At 45.4% G+C, this 11,586-nt stretch overlaps 1 long non-coding RNA gene across 2 annotated transcripts; it reads left to right on the top strand.

The window, feature by feature from the left end:
- Nucleotides 1-10,509: 10,509 nt before the first annotated feature.
- LOC147699004 (uncharacterized) lies at nt 10,510-11,180 on the top strand. Of its 2 annotated transcripts, XR_015299245.1 has the most exons (4): nt 10,510-10,541; nt 10,682-10,750; nt 10,843-10,924; nt 11,008-11,180. It is a non-coding gene; the product is annotated as an uncharacterized LOC147699004 (long non-coding RNA). The 2 variants fall into 2 exon arrangements; XR_015299244.1 differs by having other exon boundaries at nt 10,525-10,750.
- Nucleotides 11,181-11,586: the final 406 nt, after the last annotated feature.

Below are 11,586 nucleotides of genomic sequence, written 5' to 3'. Positions count from 1 at the left end.
CAACTAGTGGCCAAATGCCCACTCATATTAACGTGGCAGCTAAGCTCAACATTCCTTGAGGACGCCGTCTATAGAAACTCCCTAGGGGACGGGATTGGAGAATGCTTTGTCACTAACCTGGGATCGGTGTTGAGTCGTGTCCTAGAATGGGAGACTTTTAATGTTGTGATGAGAAGGCACAGCCTGAGGTAATCAGTGGGAATTCACCGAGACCTGGAAAGAGACCTCCAGAAGTTAGAGGTTGATGTCCATGTTCGGAACAATGAGCTAGATGGGAGTCGGGAGCCTTTCCGTGTTTGCTGGAGACATGCAAATTGTATAATTGATTGGCTTTCATGCCATGATTCTAAAACCTACGTAAATTAGGTACATGAAGAGGAGGGAAATTGGAACGGCTCCTTGTCTGGCTGGTTTGCTCGGAGAGTATGGGTACCTGTCTCACTCGCCTAGTGTCAGCAGAGGGGGCAGTCATCTTCTCACCAAACCATATTAATGAAACACTCAAGTCTTATTATATGTCCCTTTATCACCTACCAGAGATGGGCCTTCCGACAGCTTTGGAAACCTTCTTGGAGAAACTGCCACTTTGGCCCCTCCCACAGGTGGAACAGGAACCACTTGGCACCCTAGTGTCAGACATGCCATCAAGGCCCTTGTGACAGGTAAGATTCCTGGTGCAGATGGATTCCCCTTGAGGTTTTACAAGGGGTTTGTGTGTGAGCTGGAGTCTAAATTGGGAGGAATGTATGCGGGAGCTTATGAGATGGGAAACCTCACTGCAACAACGAGGGAGGCTTTGGTGGTGCCCCTGCCCAAATCTACCTCACGAGATGTAGAGCCCTCAAACTTTTGACCACTCTCTATGCGAAACTCTGATTTTAAAATACTCAGCAAAATATTAGCACCGGGTTGTTACCCCATATGCAGGCCCTGATTCATGTGGATTAAAACGGGTTTATATCAGCCCGTAATACCTCTCACAACCTCCGAAGCTTTACTCAATCCTGTATGCCCATGGCCAGCCACCTGACCCCGCTGCAGTGATTGTGTCAGTGGACCTGGAGAAGGCCATCGGAACAGTGCGTTGGGACTTCTTGAAGCCCACAATGTATTGCATGGCACTATGCGCAAACTGGGTAAGATGGGTCCGACTACTCTACACCCACCCAATGGCTAGGGTTAAAACAGGGCGCACGATTTCAGAAGCCTACAAAATATTCAGGAGCACCAGATAGGGTTGCCCTTGTCACCCCCCTTTTCACCCTGGCCATCAAGCCACTGGCAGGAATGTTCTGAACTGAGGGAATAAATTGGGGCATTACGCTAGATGGTACGGTCTATGTCATTTCACTATAAGTAGATGATCTGCTTATTTACCTCCAAGACGGGATGAGTGATATTCCCTGGGCCATGCGGCTCCTTAAGAAATTTGGAAGGTGTTCATGTCTCTGGGTAAACTGGTGCAAAAGTGTGTTTCTGATAGCTGCCGGATATTTCCCACCTGACATAGTTTGGGCTCTGTGAACTTTTAAATATCTAGGCATCTAGGTCTTCCACGATTTGGAGGATCTCTGAGAGAGGAACCTGGAGGGGGCCACCTGGTCCCTGAAATCCTGTGACTCCTTTTGGCACTCTCAAAAGTTACCACCAACAGGGCACATTGTGATCTCTAAAAGGGTCATGCTCCGGAGGCTTCGATATTTTTTCGTTAACCTCTCGGTGAGAATCCAGGCAACCTGGTTTCGAAAACTCGACTCACTCCTGCAGGAAATAATTTTGGATGGCGGATGTCAGAGGGTTGCATTAGCTACCCTCCACTGCCCCCATTTGAGGATGGCCTGGGAATACCAGATTTTGAATTGTACTTTCTTGCAGCCCCGCTTCAGTGGATCATGAAATGGCTTGACGGAACAGGCTTATCGGACCTTGGACAGTTGAGCGCTGTAAACAACCAGGGACTGTTCCTGGTAATGCTGCTGCACCCGATGCTGCAGATTCCCTGCACGGGTATTCTTTTTTCCACAGCCCTGGCTAGCTGGCGAAGTGGGCTGCAGCATACTGGTACAGTGACCCCTAGGCCATTGAACTCCTGTTGGTGGGTCTCCGTCACTACAACCCATTGACTTTCTTTACTGCAGGGCAATTGAACTCCTGGAAAGAGGCAGGATTGGTGAATGTCCTAAAGCCCTTTAGAGACCTAGTGGAGCAGACTGGCCTGCAAGTGGGACAATTTCTTAACTCCAAAGCGCTTACACATGCCTTATGGGACCATTAGGGAAACTGCGGCAGCGGAGCCACCCACAGATGCGTTCCTGCAGCTACTCCTGATGCTGGGAAAGGGCACTCACCTAGCCTCGTAATTTTATAAGGCTCTATATGGGCTTCTTAAGAAACCTCCAGATGCCATTTGGGCTCCCTGGGTGACTCACTTGGGCCAGGACATGATAGACACTGAATGGGGGAGGGTGCTTGCAAACCCACAGAAAGTCTCTTGCAGCGTGAACCTCCAATACATACAATACAAGTATACTCACAGGATGTACCTTGCCCCAATAGGATTCAGACTAGATGTTTCACTTGCTAATTATAACTGGATGCTGACTTTGGACACATGACATGGGAATGCCCTGGGCTCGCAGGTTTCTGGGGTGAGGTAATTTTGTGACTCAAAAAGACCCTGTCTAGGTCACTTGACTATTGGGCCTCTTCCGTAGGCCAGACCCCAAAAAGATTTGAGGACTTTGCCCTGGCCAATCGATGAGTGGCCATGGCTTGGAAATCACCTAGGGGACCTAATGTGGAAACTTAGGTGACAGATGTCATGTGCTGGGCATGGGCTGAGGAAGAGGTGCTTCAGAGAGAGGAAGCAAGGGGTGTCCAACACAGACCTATTACTCCTCATCGGAGGGAAGTGGTTGATCAGTGGGAATCCCCTGGGACTGCAGTTGACTTTGTGGAGGATTGGAGAGAAAGCAGACTGTGGGTCAAGTCCTGCCCGCAACAATGAAGCCAGATAGGGATGAGGTTGTACAGCCCCTGGAGTCGTAGACAAAATATGTTATGGGACGAAAAGTGTTCTGGGCAGCTGCTCTGGAGCTGACATGCCTACTTTTTTCTTCCATCCCTGCATTTCTCCCCGCCTCTCTTTACTTTCCGAAACTGGTATAACTCACACACTTTATGATGAGACTTGTTATGCATGGACACAGTTATACTTTGGAGCTAGAATGATTATTATTATTGTCTAATGGCATATAGACCTCCTGAAAGCGCAACCATAACCTCATCCCACGTAGGAATTAGTTTGCTACTTTTTTCACTGTAAGTCCTATAGCGAGGGCTACTAAATGAAAATGATTCAGTGTCAATATCATGCTGTAACTGCTGTGATTGTTGAAATGCCAATAAACAAAAGTGTTAATAATGCCAGTAGAAAAGTTCAACAGCGTATTGCTGTAACTGTTGAAATGCCAATAAACAAAAGTGTTAATAATGCCAGTAGAAAAGTTCAACAGCCTATCTCCTGTGCCACTCCTTACTCTGTCAAACACGAAAGTGTACAGGTAGGATGTTTCCAACCTGTTCCAAAGTCAAGGGTCGTTTACAGCAACCATGTGACATAAATCAACATCAGTGAAGGTGCTGATTGAACATCATCTAGTGCATGCCAACTTAGCTTTGCCACTGCTGCCCACTTGGGACTGATATTTATCAATGACAACCTTTGTGCTCAGTCTGAAATTGTAAGTCAGTTCCATCATTGTTTCATGGCCTAGGAAAACTCAAGAAAATAAAAGTGCAACTCCATATTAATTAAGACATTCACCTTGTTGCTCACTGGCACCACAGAGTCACTTTTCATCCACAAGCAGCCTTTGAGAAAGAACTAGAAACACTGTTGAAGCATGACATCATTGAAACGTCTATAGGTCACACACCGTGGGTTTGCTCCTAGCTGTGGTGGTAAAAATGGACAGTGAAGGTGCAGTGTGCATTGTTATTGGTATGTGCCAGGTAAACAAAGCAATCCAGAGAGAAAGACATTTTGGTCTCCACATCGCGGACTTGATCATGCAGCTGAACGGAGCCAAGATCTTCTCCCGCCTTGACCTAAACAAAGGATACCATCAACTTGAGCTGGAAGATAACTGTAGGTACATTACTACTTTTTCAACTCATGTTGGTTTGTTCAGATATAAAAGACTGAGTTTTAGAAATATCTTCTGCTGCTGAGATATTTCAGGATTTCACTCTCCAAATAATGCCACCTGTTACACATGATTTCAATTCCACTGAGGACATACTAGTGTTTGGGACAACATAAAAGAGGCCTGACAAGGCTCTTACACAAGTGTGCCATTTGCTTACTGATGCAAGTCTCACTCTGAATACAGCAAAGTGTGAGTTTCACAAAACCAAACTTAAATTCTTTGGGCACATATTCTCTGTTGGTAGATTGACTTCTGACCAGGACAAAGTGCAAGCACTGTCATCTACTTGCTCCCCACAAGATGTCACCATTCTGCAATTGTTCTTAAGCATGGCCAGTTATTGCTCAAGGTACATTTGTGACTGTGCTACAGTGAGTGCCCCCTATAGAGATTTAACAAAATGATATGTCCCATTTCACTGGTCTTCTGAATATGACCAAAGTTTCAAAGACATAACACATGCAATTGAGAATGCAATTGAAATGGCCTATTTTGACCTCAAGTTGCATACTGAGATCATAGTTGATGTGAGCCCGGAGGAGCTATGAGCAATTCTTGCTCAACACAATGGTTATCCGAATACTCAGAGACACATTGTAGCATATGCCAGTAGAAGCCTGTGTGAAACAGAACATGTCTATTCTCAGCTGTAAAAGGAGAGTGTTACACATGGCCCTGCTTAGGGGATTTCCCTAGAACCTTTAGCTTTTTCCTCCTGATTTTTGCAATTTCTCTATTTGAGGCATTAAGACTCTAGGCACTTTCCCACTATAATACAATGTGAAGGCATGTGTACCCTTCCTACACATGCTAGGAAGTGGTGTTTACCTGATTGGTGTAGGTGCTGTACCTGTGAGTACCCTGTAAGGAGGTATACCACATACCCAGGGCAGGTACTGCACTGGCTACTGGTGGGCTCCAGCACTGATTGTGCCACCCACAAGAATTACCTTTCAAACATGTCTCAAGCCTGCCACTGCAGGCCTGGGTGTGCACATTTATTTATTTATTTAATTTATTTATTTATGAAATTTATAAAGCGCACAAATGCCCTAGGGCGTCTCGGCGCTGCAGACGGTAAGCAGAAAGGGTGGACAGGATTATTGGTTGAACAGCCACGTCTTTATCATCCTACGGAAGAGTAATAATGACTGACAGTCTCTGATCTCCAGCGGGAGGGCGTTCCAGAGTCTCGCTGCTGTTACGACAAAATGCCTGTCGCCCCAGAACCCCATTTTTGTGCGTGGTACAGTTAACTGATATGCAGTAGAAGAGAGAAGCAGTCTGTTAGGAATGTATGTAGATCAATTTTGATTAGGAACTGGGGGCCTATTTTACGCGAGGCTTTATAGGCGATGCATAGTGCCTTAAATTTTATACCGTTCCTTACTGCTAGCCAGTGGTACTTTTTAATCACGTGGGAGATGGGTTTAAATTTGGGGGTCCCTGGCAGCATTCTGGCGGCTGCATTTTGGACGGTTTGCAGTTTTTGAATAACCCTGCTTTGTGCATTAGCGAACAACCCGTTGCAGTAATCCAAGGATGACATCACCAGTGTGCTGACCAGAGTTTTACCTGCATTCACGGGGAGATATGGAAGAATTTTTTTGATCAATCAAAGTTTGTGGAACGCTGCGGAGACCACCAGATTAACGTGAGGTACAAAAGTCAATCTATCATCGAACATGATGCCTAATTCCTGGCCTTGGGTACTGGGTTAGGTGGGGCACCTAATGAAGGTGGCCACCAGGAACTGGACCATGAAGGGGATAGCTTACCGAAGATAATGACCTCCATTTTATCGGAGTTCAATTTTAGGCAGTTGCTGGTCATCCAGTTACTGATGGCCAGCATGCCCTCTTGGAAGCTGGCTGCTACCTTCTCTCCATTGTTATTCACTGCGAGCACCGACTGGGTGTCATCCGCATAGGATGTAAGGCCCATCCCATAAGCCTTTATGACTCTGGCTAGGTCCGACATATAGATGTTAAAAAGTGTCGGACTTAGGGATGAGCCCTGTGGAACTCCGCACGGCAGCGTCAATTGGGCAGAATGGAAAGAGCCCAGGGTCACAGCCTGGGTCCGGTTGGAAAGAAAGGAGGACAGTAGTTCTTTTGCCCTGTCTTGGATACCCATTGCAGAGACACGGTCGATCAGGGTGGTGTGATCGACCGTGTCAAAAGCAGCTGACAGATCTAACAATATAAGCACAGCTGCGCCTCCATGGTCCATAAAAGTTCTTATATCTTCTGAGGCTTTAATTAAAGCTGTTTCTGTGCCATGTGCTTTTCGAAACCCAAACTGAGTGTCATCTAACAAGTGGTGGTCTTCAATGTATTTGGAAAGTTGTTGGTTCATCACCTTTTCATCCCCTTTGGCCGGAAAAGGTAGGCTAGCTATAGTTCTATAGTTCTTAGTACCCTCTGGATCCAGATGTGTTTTTTTCAGAAGAGGTTTTAGAATGTTTTTTTTCCATGAGGTGGGGTAAATTCCAGATGTGAACATGGTGTTGCAGATTTGTGTTATTACTGGGGCTATTAAGTCTGTGTCAGGGGCAAGAACCTTAGGTGGGAAAGGGTCATTGGCTGATCCAGCTATAATAGTGTTCATTATCTTGGCGATTTGGTCCCCAGTGACTGTGTCAAACTGAATGAAGCGGTGGTCTAGAGGATTCGTAAACATGGACTGTATGTTATGATTAGTATATGCTGAGAATTCCGAATAGATTTTGCTTACTTTCTCGTAGAAATAATCCGCTAGAGAGTTACACAGGGATTGAGATGGAACAGGGACGGCCACTGGTTGTCGGCCGACTAGCTTATTGACTACTTGATAGAGTTGTTTATTTGAGTTTTTGGCTAGTTCGATTTGGGCTGTGTAGAATATTCTTTTGTCATGCATAATCATAAGTTTGTATTTGGCCAATTCATCCTTATAGCAGATTTTATCTTCACCAGCGTAGCGTTTACGCCAGTGTCTTTCATGATTTCTGCACACCTGTTTTTGTTCCCTGAGATGCTTAGTGGGCTGTTCAATACCAGTAGGACACCCCTAGAGTAAGCCCAGAGGGGTGGGCAAGTGGTAGAGGAAAGGCAGGGAGGAACGCATGTGTGTTCCCTGCCCAGGTAGTGAATAATCCTCATGTGGGTTTTCCCTATCTAGGAGGTCTGCGCTTCCCATGGGTCAACATGGGGGAATTGCTGAATGACTTTTAAACTACAGTTTTAGCTCACAGCAGGGAGTAGCTTCATGGTGTTTTTAACCATGTCTCAAGCATGACATTGCAGGCCTGTGTGTGCGCAGTTGTACTTATGCTAATGTTGGCATTTCTAACACCAGAGCACCCCTAGGATGAGCCCTGGGGGTGGAGCAAGTGATAGGTGAAAGGCAGGGAAGATACACATGTGTTCCCTACCCAGGTGGTGAACAGCCCCTATGCGTGTTTTCACTACCTATAAGTTCTGCTTCCCCATGGGGTAACATGGGGAATGGCTGAGATTACTTTAAGCTGCAGTGGTGGCTTACAGTGGAGCAGTCTCGTTTTGTTTACTATCATTGAATTCACAATGACATTTCCTCCCTTGGGGTAAAGGTGGATTTGCCAATAGCTTAGAAATGCCACTTCTAGAAAGTAGACATTTCTCTGCGCTAAACTCTTTTGTGTGGCTTTTAGTTTGACTCCAGTCCTAACTGGGGGCTGGGGGTGCACATCTGTACATTCAGCAGAGACAGCCATAGACATTGAGCATGCAGCTGGAACCATAGATCTATGCAATTTGAGGACCTGGTTGGATAGATTGGAGAGAGAACTTTTGACACTTGGCCTCTGGGAAGCCAGGTTATGACCCCACTAAAGATTAAGATTTGCATTCAAGGCCTCAGGGCAAACAGGACTGAAAATTAGGGAAGACATCTGTGGTTTAAAGGGGAACCCTCTGAACCACCCCAACTTCAAAGGCACACTACAGTATAAATACTGGTGTCATACTTCAGCAGGGCAGAGATACACTTGTGGGGACGTGAGACCAGACCTCCTGAACTGCCTGTTGCACACTGCCTGAGGAGTCTTTTGTGCACCACGAGGAGACTGTCATTGGAAGGAACTCTGCACCCTGCCTGAATAGTAGCTGGCTTGACTACCTGCTGCTGTATGGCACCCTGAAGTGTGCTCTCCAAGGACTTGTTGGCATGCCCCCTGTTCTTTGTGGAGGTCTCAGGGACACTACTGTGAGGGACCCACACTATCTACATGTTTAATCCGGAGAGTGGTGTCCTCTCAAACCCTTATTTCATCTGCTGGATCCTGACTGCAGCGCAGTGTGAGCGTGGAACTAAGTATTGTGCCTGGAGACAGGATTGCCTTGTGCGGAGCACTCAAACCATACCCGCATCTAAGGAGTGTGGCCCCTGCATTGTTGGATCTCCTCACGCACAAGCGTCTCATTGGTGGTGAGTGGATTCATCGGTTGCGGGACTCAACGTGACCTGCTTCGTCGTCCGTGCCGCATCTCTCTCATGCAACGCGCCAACTGCATGCTCATTGCATGCGGTAGTCTATACACAGATTACGACCCTCGGAGGGAGGGACAATCCATAGTAGTGCATCATTCTACCTAGTGCAGTACTACTGAACTTGTGACTGTGTGTGTGGGACCGATTATCTGGTGTGACTTGTATCATCGCACACCAGATGTTGTGCCTCATTGCAGTGAAGTATGGCGAACCCGACTGTGGGCTGATTTTAACCAGATTTTCTGGTGTGACTCATATCATTGCCACTAGACATTATGCCTCATTCCAGGGAGGTACAGTGAGCACGGCCGTGGGTTGATTGTGACTGAATTGTCTTGTGTGACTCGAATCATGTACCAGATGTTGTGCCTCATTTTCCGCAGGAATTGTACCTTTAAGGACGAATATATGTTCCATGCGAATTCCTTAAAAGAGAGGCTATCACTTCGAGGCTACCCAGCACAACTGCTAAAACGTGCGCTCAAAAGAGCCTGGTGGACACCTCGTGACTCCCGCCTAACTAAAAAATCCAAAAATGAACAAAACAGGATAGTCTGTGTATCTACATTTTGTCCCACATCCAATAGGTTCAAAAAAGAGATCTGTAAGAATTGGCACTTGGTCAGGGAGCTAGACCAACAACTCATTGAGTCGCCGCTTTTCGCATTAAAAAAAGACAAAAGTGTGGCAAACCACATAGTCAGAGCAGCAATGCCAAAGCCAAAGCTCCCAACATTGAGAGAGTATATGAATCTACCACCCATCACTTGCCACCATCAATGTGGTACATGCGTGTGCTGCCCCTTAACCATGGAAGGAGATGTATTCCAACACAATGGCATCTCATGGAAACATCAAAAATTTACAAACTGCAAGACCAAGTTTGTTATATATGGAATCATATGCCCCTGTAACAGGCTCTATATAGGTAAAACCAGCCTAGAGGTAAGACAGCGAATCAATCAACATAAATCGCGGATAAAGAAAAATGTCTTGACTGCACCACTCGTGCAACACTGGATGGACCACTCACACACAGAAAATGACCTTAAATGGACTGTGATCTCCAAGGTTGACCCCGACCGTAAAGGAGGCGACCTGGAGGAGAAGTAATCGCTACGAGAGGCAACTCTGATTCTGAAATATAATTCTGCAGTGACTGGACTGAACGAAATGTCCGAATTATACCATCTCTAATGGCGAGAGCCCCCCTTGTTCACTTGTACTAACCCGCAACAACGAGTAAGTTAAGCACTTACAAAGAGCCTGACACAATCTTTTTCACTCAAACAACCACTTTATAAATAGGGTCCCAGGACGAAAGCGAAGATTCCCACTTCTCTTCATCATATGGAATCCAACTGCTCGATTCAATCCCGGTTTTCAACATAAGCCGTCACCAATACAACAATTCCTTTTTTATAAATACTTTGGACATATTTCAGGTGCTTCACAAACAAAAAATCCGGACCACAACTCCCAAACAACCTAGAACGATTTTTCTAGAAAAAAACTACCCCATTAGTATGCACCTAGGACGAAAACGAAGAGTTTTACTTTCCTACATACATTAATTTAACTGCTCGACTCCATCCCGATTCCAATCTTAAGTCACCATCAATATATGATTGATTTAAACTTTGGACATATCTCACACACATAGGTTTGTTTTTTTAAATACAACAATCCGGACCACAACTCCCAGAATACCTAGGGTGAGGACGTGACATTTTAGACTCGGGCAAACGAGAACACGGAAGTGCGACGGCGGACCGAGAGACGCCGTGCAAGGGAGAGGAGACCGAGTCCATAACTAAGGTGTGCAGGGCCCCTGATAATAGCGAATAATAGCAGTTCCACGAGGAGATACACTGCGATATAGGCGACGTAGTAATGTGACAAGCACTCCCGTTATAACCGGGGACATTGAGTGACACGCTTTCCTTCTGTTCACGCAGGATCCGGTTTTGAATAAAGATCGGCGACCCAGTGCGTTTCTTACCTGTGAATCAGCTAGAAGTGAAAGGGTAATTCGGTTTTTCAAAAGAATGCCAAAGCTGACTAGATTTGAATTAATTATGACCGAAGACTATAGGCTCTCACCATTATTTTTATACAGTTAATTGATGGCTATCTGACTCTATGAGATCGTGTGACACTCCGAAGCGGGATATCGTAAGGAGGTGTACTAAGAAGACAAGGTAAAGACGCTGATATGCTTGTCCGGTTTAGAGTAGAAGGTTCTCAAGATACAGGATAGTAAGAGTTGTTTTATCTTTTGCAGGACTGAACCCTCGAGGTCCTGAGGAGAACCCCCAGAATTAAGGGGCTTCGAAACGGGTCAACCCTCTTTTTTTTGTTCACGGCCATTCTTGAGAGAATATTTTGATGTTAAAAATGATGAAATTGTAAAATGGTTCAGATGGCTTGTTAGATGACAGTTCTTTGTCATCTTGAGTAAGGAGAATAAATTAAAATAGTACCCCACCACTGATAAATTTCTGTTTCTGCTGAACCTGGGTGAGGCTACTTCACGCTCTTTCTTTTTCCTTTTCTTTTGCACTTAACCTTACTTCAATTTTGTGTATTTGTACGTCCTATATTGTGTTTTGGCATCCCTTACCTGGAATGTCAGAGAAAGATGTATGAGAGGTTCACTGTATGTATGGGAATGAGTGAATGAATCAGTCGCTGTACATGATCCCACCTTGAAATATAGCCCCTTGTTTGTCATTTCTTTTTTCACACAGTATGCTAACACAAATACTCTTCTCTTCCGCTTACTTTTCAAAAATCTTTAAAAATTTTTTAGATACAGTTTGATAAAAATATTTATGAATTAACAAAAAATAAAAGATAGAGG

This window comes from Lissotriton vulgaris, chromosome 8, assembly GCF_964263255.1.
Source record: "Lissotriton vulgaris chromosome 8, aLisVul1.2, whole genome shotgun sequence".
NCBI classification, from domain to species: domain Eukaryota; kingdom Metazoa; phylum Chordata; class Amphibia; order Caudata; family Salamandridae; genus Lissotriton; species Lissotriton vulgaris.
This window is presented reverse-complemented; position numbering and strand designations above follow the sequence as displayed.